This window comes from Chiloscyllium plagiosum, chromosome 27 (assembly GCF_004010195.1).
Source record: "Chiloscyllium plagiosum isolate BGI_BamShark_2017 chromosome 27, ASM401019v2, whole genome shotgun sequence".
In the NCBI taxonomy this organism is placed as follows: Eukaryota; Metazoa; Chordata; class Chondrichthyes; order Orectolobiformes; family Hemiscylliidae; genus Chiloscyllium; species Chiloscyllium plagiosum.
The window spans coordinates 11551283-11561802 of NC_057736.1; positions in this window are offsets into that span (position 1 = coordinate 11551283).

Sequence of the window (10520 nt, forward strand, 5' to 3'; positions counted from 1 at the left end):
TCTTTTGATTATTTAGTCAGCCAGATATCAAACAATGCAATGCTAAGAGTAAACCAATTATTCTGTCACAACGAGATATCAAACAAGATAGGGACAAGCTGCTGTCCAATGTTTGCAATTTAAGTCAATCTACAGTTTTGATCAACTGTGGAGATTCCATTTTCAGTGATCCTTGGGCAGCAGAAGGCTTCAACATGAGTTCTCTTGACTCCAGTGATACTCATTGCTCCTCTGTATGTTCTGAATGAGGTACATTTAGCTGAAGGAGAGTGTCACTGGACTCGAAGTATTTATTCAGATTTCTGTCCACAGATGCTGCCAGACCAGCTGAGGTTTTCCAGCAATTTCTGTTTTACTGAGTTCCTCTGCTTCAAGTCATCCATCTACCAACGTAACACTAGAAAATTGCAATACTATCCCTACAGATCAGAACGGGGATTTTGTGTTTCTAACACACATACTTTGAGCTCTCCAGAGATGAGCTAAGAAAACACTTAGTGAATCAAGGGAAGATAAAAATAATTAAAATACCCGTGTTTTTAAATGAATCAATAAATAGTGCAACAGTTATGATCATGCTTATTTTGCTCAATCTCTGGGTAATTATAAAAAGATCTCACCATACCTTCCCATGTGGGTGGGCTAACTTGTTTGACTCAATTAAATAATTTCCTCGTCAGACTTACTTCTGGGCTGGGGAAATGGTCTGTGGCAACACTGCCACTAATCCCAATCCAATTACCAATCAATCAGCACTCCCCTGATCCTGTAGTATAAGTTTTAGTTTTTCCCTTGTATTGGTATTCTTGCGAATTGTCCTGATGAGTGCAAAATAAACAGCTTTGACAACAAAGACTTTTTTTCAGCAATACACATGTATTAAGTCAGAAGTGACCTATATCACATAATTGGGGGAAGCACTGAGGGTAGCAAGGACACAAAACATACTCTGGGTGGGGGGATTTCAATGTCCATCACCAAGAGTGACTCAGCAGCAGCACTACTGATTGAGATGATGGGGTCCTATTACCCAGGATGTTGCTGGCGATGGAGGGTTTGAGTTTTAAGGAGAGGCTGGATAGGCTGGGACCTTTTCCACTGGAGTGTAGGAGGTTGAGGGGTGACCTTATAAAGGTTTACAAAATCACGAGTGTATAGATAAGGTGAATGGCAGGTATCTTTTCCCTATGGTGGGGATGTTAAGACTAGGGGGCATATTTTTAAGGTGAGAGGAGAAAGGTTTAAAAAAGACATGAAGGGCAACATTTTTACATAGAAAGTGGTTCATGTGCACAAGGAACTGGTGGATGTGGGTGTAGTTACAATGTTTAAAAGACATTTAGATAAGTGCTTAATAAATATTGAGGGATATGGGCCAAGCGCAGGCATGTTGGACGGGTTTAGTTTGGGATTATGGTTGGTGTAGACTAGTTGAACTGAAAGGTCGATGTCCATGCTGTGTGACTGTATGACGGCATGACATAGACCCAGACAAATAGCCACAGCAAGAGGTGAGGGAACAATCAATAGGGAAAGACACACCTGACCTCATCCTGACCAACTTGCAGACTGCAGATGCATCTATCCATGACTGTATCAGTAAGAGTAATCATTGTACAGTCCTTGTGGAGATAAAGTCCCACCTTCTCATTGAGAATACCTTCCATCGTGTTGTGTAGGACTATCACCATGTTAAATGAGATAGGCTTCAAACAAATCTGATATCCCTGATGCACTGTGGGACATCAACAGCAGCAGAAATGTACTCCAAACAATCTGCAACCTCTTGGCCCAGCATATCTCCCACTCAATCATTACCATCAATCCGGGGTATTAACCCTGGTTCAAAAGTCGTGCAAGAGGGCATGCAAGGAGCAGCACCGGGCATCCCAAAAATGAGGTGTCAACCTGCTGAAACCACCAAATAAGACTATCTGCATGCCAAACGGCATAAGCAGCAAGTGGTAGACAGAGCTAAATGATTCCACAACCAACAGATCAGATTGAAGCTCTGTAGTCCTGCCACATCCAGTTAGCAATGATGGTGGACAATTAAACAACTCACTGGAGAAGGAGGCTGCACCAATACCCCCATCCTCAATGATGGAGTAGCCCAGTACACATCAGTGCAAAAGATAAGGCTGAAGCATTCACAGCAATCTTCAGCCCGAAGTGCCAAGTGGATGATCCATCTTGGCCTCGTCCAGTGGTCTCCAACATCACATTTACCAGTCTTCAGCCAATTCGATTCACTCCACGTAATGTCAAGAAATGGTTGGAGGCCCTGGATACTTCAAAGGCTGTGGCATCTGACAACTTCCCAGCAGTAGCACTGAAGACTTGCGCTCCAGAACTTTCCACTCCCCTAGCCAAGTTATTACAGTACAGCTACAACACTGGCATTTACCCAACAACATGGAAAATTTCCCAGGTATATCTCCCATACACAAAAAACAGAACAAATCCAACCTGGCCAATTACTGCCCCATCGGTCAACTCTCGATCATCAGCAAAGTGATGGAAGGTATCATCAACAGGGCTATCAAACAGCACCTGCTCAGCAATAACCTGCTCAGTGATGCCAGTTTGGGTCCTGCCAGGGCCACTCAGCTCCTGACCTCATTACAATCTTACTTCAAACATGGACAAAAGAGCTGAATTCCAGAGGGGAGGTGAGAGTGACAGCCCTTGACATCAAGATGCCCCAACAAAACTGGAATTGATGGGTATCAGGGGGCAAACTCTCTGCTGGTTGGAGTCATACCTGACACATTGGAGATGGTTGTGGTTGTTGCAGGTCAGCCAGCTCCAAGACATCTCTGCAGAAGTTCCTCAGGATAGTGTCCTAGGTCCAACCATCTTCAGCTGCTTCACCAATGACCTTCCCTCCATCATTAGGTCAGAATTAGGGATGTTTGTCATTGATTGCATAATGTTAGGCACCATTTGTGACTCCACAGATACTGAAGCAGGCCAGGTTCAAATGAAACAAGATCTGGACAATATCTAAACTTCGGTTGACAAGTGGTAAGTTACATTTCTGCCACACAAATGCCAGGCAATGACCATCTGCAATAAGAGACAATCTAATCACCATTCCTCAACATTCAATGGTGTTATCATCACTGAATCCCTCATTATCAACATCCTGGAATTACTATTGACCAGAAACTCAACTGAACCCGCTACATAAATATTGTGGCTACAAGAGCAGGTCAGAGGCTAGGAATACTGCTAGCAGAAAGTGAGGACTGCATATGCTGGAGATCATAGTCAAAGAGTGTGGCGCTGGTAAAGTATAGCTGGTCAGGCAGCATTAATAATGAAGGGCTTATGCTCAAAACATTGATTCTCCTGCTCCTCGGATGCTGCCTGACCGACTGTGCTTTTCCAGCACCACACTCTTCAACTGGAATACTGCAACAAGTAACTCAACTTCTGACTCCCCAGAGCCTGTGCACCATCTACAAGGCACACGTCAGACATTTAATGGAATACTTCCCACTTGCCTGGATGGGTGTAGTTCCAACAACACTCAAGAAGCTTGACACCATCCAGGTCAAAGCAGCCCCCTTGATTGGCTTCACATCCACAAGCATCCACTCCCTCCATCACCGATGCTCAGTAGCAGCAGTGTGTACCATCAACAAGATGCACTTTAGAAATTCACCAAAGATCCAAGACAGCACAACTCATAACCATTTCCATCGAGAAGGACAGGGGCAGCGGACATATGGGATCACCACCCTTTCAAATTCTCCTCCAAGCCACTCACCATCCTGACTTGGAAAGATAACTCCATTCCTTCACTGTCACTGGGTCAAAATCCTGGAATTCTCTTACTAATGATATTGTTGGTCAACTCACAGCAGGTGGACTGCAGCGGTTCAAGAAGGCAGCTCACCACCAACTTCTCAGGGGCACCTTGGATGAACAATAAATGCTGACCAGCCTGTAATGCCCACATGATAAGAATGAATAAAAGAAGTACCCCATCATCAGTGCTCAAGTGGCGCAGCAGAAGGTACTGCATGTACTATCAAATCATTAATCATTAAGTGTCAAACAACAAAGACCTAGTTGTGGCTCATGATCAATATAACAATATACCTTAAGAGATATGCATATTTTATCATCAGCATATTACAGCATGTGATTTGAGGATATAAAGGTATCTATGTGTACCTCATAGGTGTGTAAAACCAAATCTTAAATAAAAAATTCCAGAACTTTCTTAGGATGGCTGAATAATTTCATAGTAAAACTGTGAACAGTGTAAGACTGTGAACTGGGTTTTTTGTGGCTATGGATTCCTGCAGTGTGCAGATGATCAGGAGCCCAGGAATTGATTACAAGTGAAACTGATTGGTTCTCAGCTAAATGAGCAGGTTGGAACTGGAAACGAGTTACAGAAACACAAGCATAGAGAAAGGCAGGGAGAGAAACATTACAAAATTGACAAGTAGAGACATTTTCCAAGTGAATCAGTTGCGCTGTGCTTCTTACAAACCTGTGGAAACCAGTAACCAAAGAAACATCATCTCAATGCCAGAACAAGGAAGCAAAGACCATTGAACTGACTTTCCAGTTTACTGCCTTCACCAATAATTTATTTTTCCTGTTTGTTTGTCTGTGTTTGTATGTGTTGATGGTGGGGTGGGGAAAGGGGATGTGTCTGTAGAGGAATTAAAACTTTAGGTAGCAGTGTTATATGCCAATGGTTTACATCTGTTTACCTGTAGCTACAGTCAAATTACTTGCAATAAATGATAATTTTTGTTCAGCATGGAAGCTTGGTCTGTGCTTTCCAACAACATTTCTCTGAAAGGCAGGCAAATCAGATACTGTATGTATCTTAAAATAAACCTTTACATTGGGAATAATTCTGGGAATAGTATGGCTCAATTTAAAGTGGGTCATAACACAATGATGTACCTGAGGAAAGTAATGTCGGTTGGATTCTTCAATACCATGATATCCATTCCCAGTTTGTTAAGATGAGGGAGGCAAACATGACTATTCGGTAAAGCACTGTGCGAGAAGCAAACTCACACCAGGAGGCATTTTGTAATGAAAAGGACATGGGACTTTTGCTGGATCAGAAACCTATTATCTCGACTAAATTCCATCCATTATTTCTGATTCCATTGCATCAACTTCAAAACAGTTTAATTGATCATTCAAAGAACAAAGAACAAAAAAAAAGCACAGGAACAGGCCCTTCGGTCCTTCAAGCCTGTGTCAATCCAGATCCTCTATCAAAACCTGATATCTATTTTTTAAGGAGCTGTATCCCTCTGCTCCCTGCCCATTCATGTATCTGCCTACATCTTAAATGACACTATCATGCCTGCCTCCACCATCTCTGCTGTCAACACCAGGCACCCATCACCCTCTGCGTAAAGAACTTTCCATTCATATCTCCTTTTTCCGCCTCACCTTGAACTCATGACCCTTAGTAATTGAATCCCCCACTCTAGGAAAAAGTTTCTTGCTATCCACCCTGTCTATACCTCTCATGATTGTTTAGGTCTCAATCAGGTCTCCCCTCAACCTTCATCTTTCTAATGAAAATATTCCTAATCTACTCAACCTCTCTTCAGAGCTAGTGCTCTCCATACCAGGCAACATCCTGGTGAACCACCTCGGCACTCTCTCCAAAGCATCTACATCCTTTCGACCACATTTCAATGTGTTTCAAATGTGGTTGGACTGAAGTCTTATACAACTGTAACATGGCCTGCCAACTCTTGTACTCAATACCCCATCTGATGAAGGAAAGCATGCCATATGCCTTCTTGACCACTCTATTGACCTGCATTGCCCCCTTCAGGGTACAATGGGCCTGAACACCTACATCTCTGTACATCAATTTTCCCCAGGGCTTTTCCATTTTCTATATAGTTTGCTTTTGGATTGGATCTTCCAAAATGCATCATTTTGCATTTGTCGGGATTGAACTCCATCTGCCATTTCTCTGCCCAATTCTCCAATCTATCTATATTCTGTTGCATTCTCTGACAGTTTCCTTCGCTATCTGCTACTCCATCAATCTTAGTGTCATCTGCAAATTTGCTAATCAGATCACCTATACCTTCCTCCAGATCACTTATGTATGTCACAAACGACAGTGGTCCCAGCACTGACCCCTGTGGAACACCATTGGTCACAGTTTTCCATTCTGAGAAACTCCCTTCCACCACTACTCTCTGTTTCCTGTTTCCCAGCCAGTTCTTTATCCATCAAGCTAGGACACCCTGGACTCCATGTGACTTCACTTTCTCCATCAGCCTACCATGGGGAGCCTTATCAAATGCTTAACTGAAGTCCATGTATATGACATCTACAGCCCTTCCCTCATCAATCAACTTGGTCACTTCCACAAAGAATTCTAGTAAGTTGATAAGACATGACCTTTCTGCACAAAATCATGTTGCTTATCACTGATAAGCCCATTTTCTTCCAGATGGGAATTGATCCTATCCCTCAGTATCTTCTCCAGCAGCTTCCTTACCACTGATGTCAGGCTCACTGGTCTAAAATTACTTGGATTATCCCTGCTACCCTTCTTAAACAAGGGGACGACATTAGCTAGTCTCCAGTCCTCCGGGACCTCACCCATGTTCAAGGATGCTTCCAATTCACCTCATCACCTAAGAGAAGATTGGCATCCATTATTGTATATAAAATAACATATTGCCAAGTTATTTGTGTGAAGGGAGCTACATGTCAAATATGTGGTGAGGGACAAGTATTGCATTTTCATTAATAATCCAATAACTCATTAGAATTCATTTATGCAGAGAAGCATTCGTTCTTAGTTTATTTCATGAGATACTATGGAATTTTACTGCACATTTGGCTGATCATTGAGATCTGTGAAATTTTGTGAAGTGGAAGAACAGCTGATTTTGTACTCTTTGATCTGGCTACAAGAAAACCCTCTCTCTACATTTCCCAATTTAAAAAAAAATCTAAAACCTTGGATCTGTAAACGTTTTTGACAATTCTCAAGAAACTCACATACTCAACCATACTGAACTTTCTGTTCTATTTTACCCAAATGCATATATACCCAACTTACAGCACACTATCAGTTTAAATTCTTTCTTTCATCCAGGGTCCTAATTAATGCAAAGTATTTTCATTTTTTTAAATCAGATGATCACACACATACATGAATTTTCATTTGCCTTTTTGGGATAACAATTTTTGCATCAGTTAAAATTCTGCCTGAGGCTTAAGGGACTGTTAAGCCCAGAATTTAACAAAATATCTCATGGATGTCAGTCAGTTCCAGGTGTTACTTCTTAAAGCTGCGAGCATTTTGCTCAGTGCCATCTGATATTTGCAACTTGTGAAGTCAACATCTTGCAAGACCTTTAATTAGGATCTCCCAGGTTTTCAAAGGTTTCCATTGTTTGTGAGACCACGTTTGTTGGATAACACTGGAGGGTGGATCATTTGAGCCCAATATGGATATTTTCTCTTGGGGCATATATGTTCAATTAACAACAAAAAATGCTTTGTAAACACCTCCTGTGAGCAGACACAGCTATCATCCCTAGTACTGACATAAACAACGTTTGACAGGGAATCATCATTTATTTGAAAGACAGATTGAAGCATCATACCCATTATAAAACCCTGAGACTATTTAGCTCCAAGCAAACATGGAAAAGTTGATGTTTCACAGTTCTTATAATATCTAGGTAATGGAGGTTCAAGCCATAAAAGTGTAGCATTTTTTTTAGTTGGTAATATGTGGTTTTTTGGATAATCAAGAGGGACCGGCCACAAGTAGTGTAAACATCTTGGATTTTTGATTAGATTAATTAGATTAGATTAGATTAGATTAGATTATATTAGATTCCCTACAGTAGGGAAACAGGCCCTTCAGCCCAACAAGTCCACACTGACCCTCCAAAGAATAACCATTCCCCTACCCTATATTTACCCCTGCCTAATACACATAACACTATGGACAATTTAGTATGGTCAATTCACCTAACATGCACACCTTTGGATTGTGGGAGGAAACCGGTGCACCTGGAGGAAACCCACACAGGCACAGGGAGAATGTGCAAACTCCACACAGACAGTCACCCAAGACGGGAATTGAACCTGGGTCCCTGACGCATGAGGCAGCAGTGCTAACCACTGAAGACAAGTCATTGTTGAGCCATGATAGTAAAATCTAACCCACCCCTTGTTGTTATGCTAAGCCTTTAATGTGAAGCTTTAGGAACAGAATCAACACAGCTATACATTCGGCCAGACACAGCATAAGAACATCACGAGCTGTTACACATAGGTCCTTCAATATAATAAAAGTGAAATAAACTGAAATCCAGCAGAGCAATGTCTCCAGAACCAGGCGTCAATGCCACAATCAGCGTGTAATGCTGATTGCTGTGTATAGAACTGTTCAGTCGGTATGGCAGCATCGATGGAGAGAGAAATAGATTTAATGTTTCAAGTCCAATATGACTCTTCTTCACCAAGCTTCTTCAAGATACTTTATTGTCCCTTTGGGAGATTCCCTTTGCTGGTGCATATGGATATTGTATTCACAAGTGGACAAAATGCACAATACAATATTCAATACACTAAATTTAGTGCTTTAGGAAAAAAATTAATGTATTGATCCAATACGCTTCCTTGAGAGGCTCAACAAAGTAATACATTGGAGACCCTCTGATGTGAGATGATCACTCTGCAGATTTATTACAGAATGAATCATATGCATATTTATGTGAAAATATTCTTAAAAGCAACAAAAAAGGATTAAATTTGTTGAAAACAAAAATAATCTAGACAGATTCGAAACAGGAAAGAGACTGATCATCCCCCAGATTTGGATCAAAAACTGGCATATGGAAAATAATTTTAATGCATTAAGGATGGGGCAAAGCACATTAAGATAAGGAACTATAATCAAATAGAAATATAAATTCCAAGATAGTAGCAGAGGAGGGCTCATCACAGGACCCATCTGCTCCGACCATTTTTCTTTTCTTTCTTCTTTTCTCGCCTTTCTCTTACTTTCTTCTGGTTCTTTGGTCTTTGGGGCTCGCTGGTGGGGATGGTAATGGTGGTGGGCTTGGGGACTTTCACAGTCAACCACAAGACGACTGGTCACCATCAGCTGCATCGCAGCTTCCCTGATGCCTAGACCAACGCTGAAGCGGGGACACTGCAGCAAGACAGCTAACATGGCAACAGAGTGTGGCAGTGGCTGGGCCTGGAAAGGTAACAATGGTGGCCAGTGGTGAAACATGGCAGCAAAGGTGGTCAGTGATGAGGCAGTGGTGGTCAGTGATGAGGCAGTGGTGGTCAGCGATGAGGCAGCGGTGGTCAGCGATGAGGCAGTGGTGGTCAGTGACGAGGAAGTGGTGGTCAGTGATGAGGTAGGAGTAGTTAGTGATGAGGCAGGAGTGGTCAGCGATGAGGCAATGGTCAGTGATGAGACAGCAGTGGTCAGTGATGAGGCAGCGGTGGTCAGTGATGAGGCAGTGGTGGTCAGTGAGGCAGCAGTGGTCAGTGACGAGGAAGTGGTGGTCAGTGATGAGGTAGGAGTGGTCAGTGATGAGACAGCAGTGGTCAGTGATGAGGGAGTGGTCAGTGATGAGATAGCAGTGGTCAGCGATGAGACAGCGGTGGTCAGCGATGAGGCAGGAGTGGTCAGCGATGAGGCAGGAGCGGTCAGTGATGAGGCAGGAGTGGTCAGCGATGAGGCAAGAGAGATNCTGTTCCCTGGATGCTGCCTGACCTGCTGTGCTGTTCCAGCAATGAAGTTTCAACTTTGATCTCCAGCATCTGCAGACCTCACTTTCTCCTCCAGGGTCAGTGATGAGGCAGGAGTGGTCAGTGTTGAGGCAGGAGTGGTCAGAGATGAGACAGGAGTGGTCAGTGATGAGGCAGGATTGGTCAGCGATAAGACAGCGGTGGTCAGTGATGAGGCAGGAGTGGTCAGTGATGAGGCAGCAGTGGTCAATGATGAGGCAATGGTGGTCAGTGATGAGGCAGTGGTGGTCAGTGATGAGGCAGGAGTGGTCAGTGATGGAGCAGTGGTGGTTAGTGATGAGGCAGGAGTGGTCAGCGATAAGGCATTGGTGGTCAGTGATGAGGCAGGAGTGGTCAGTGATGAAGCAGCAGTGGTCAGTGGTGAGGCAGGAGTGGTCAGAGATGAGACAGGAGTGGTCAGTGATGAAGTAGGAGTGGTCATCGATAAGACAGCGGTGGTCAGTGATGAGGCAGGAGTGGTCAGTGATGAGGCAGGAGTGGTCAGTGATGAGACAGCAGGGTCAGTGATGAGACAGCAGGGTCAGTGATGAGTTGAAACTTTATTGCTGGAACAGCACAGCAGGTCAGGCAGCATCCAGGGAACAGAAGATTCGACGTTTCGGGCACAGGCCCTTCTTCATTCCTGAAGAAGGGCCTGTGCCCGAAACGTCGAATCTTCTGTTCCCTGGATGCTGCCTGACCTGCTGTGCTGTTCCAGCAATAAAGTTTCAACT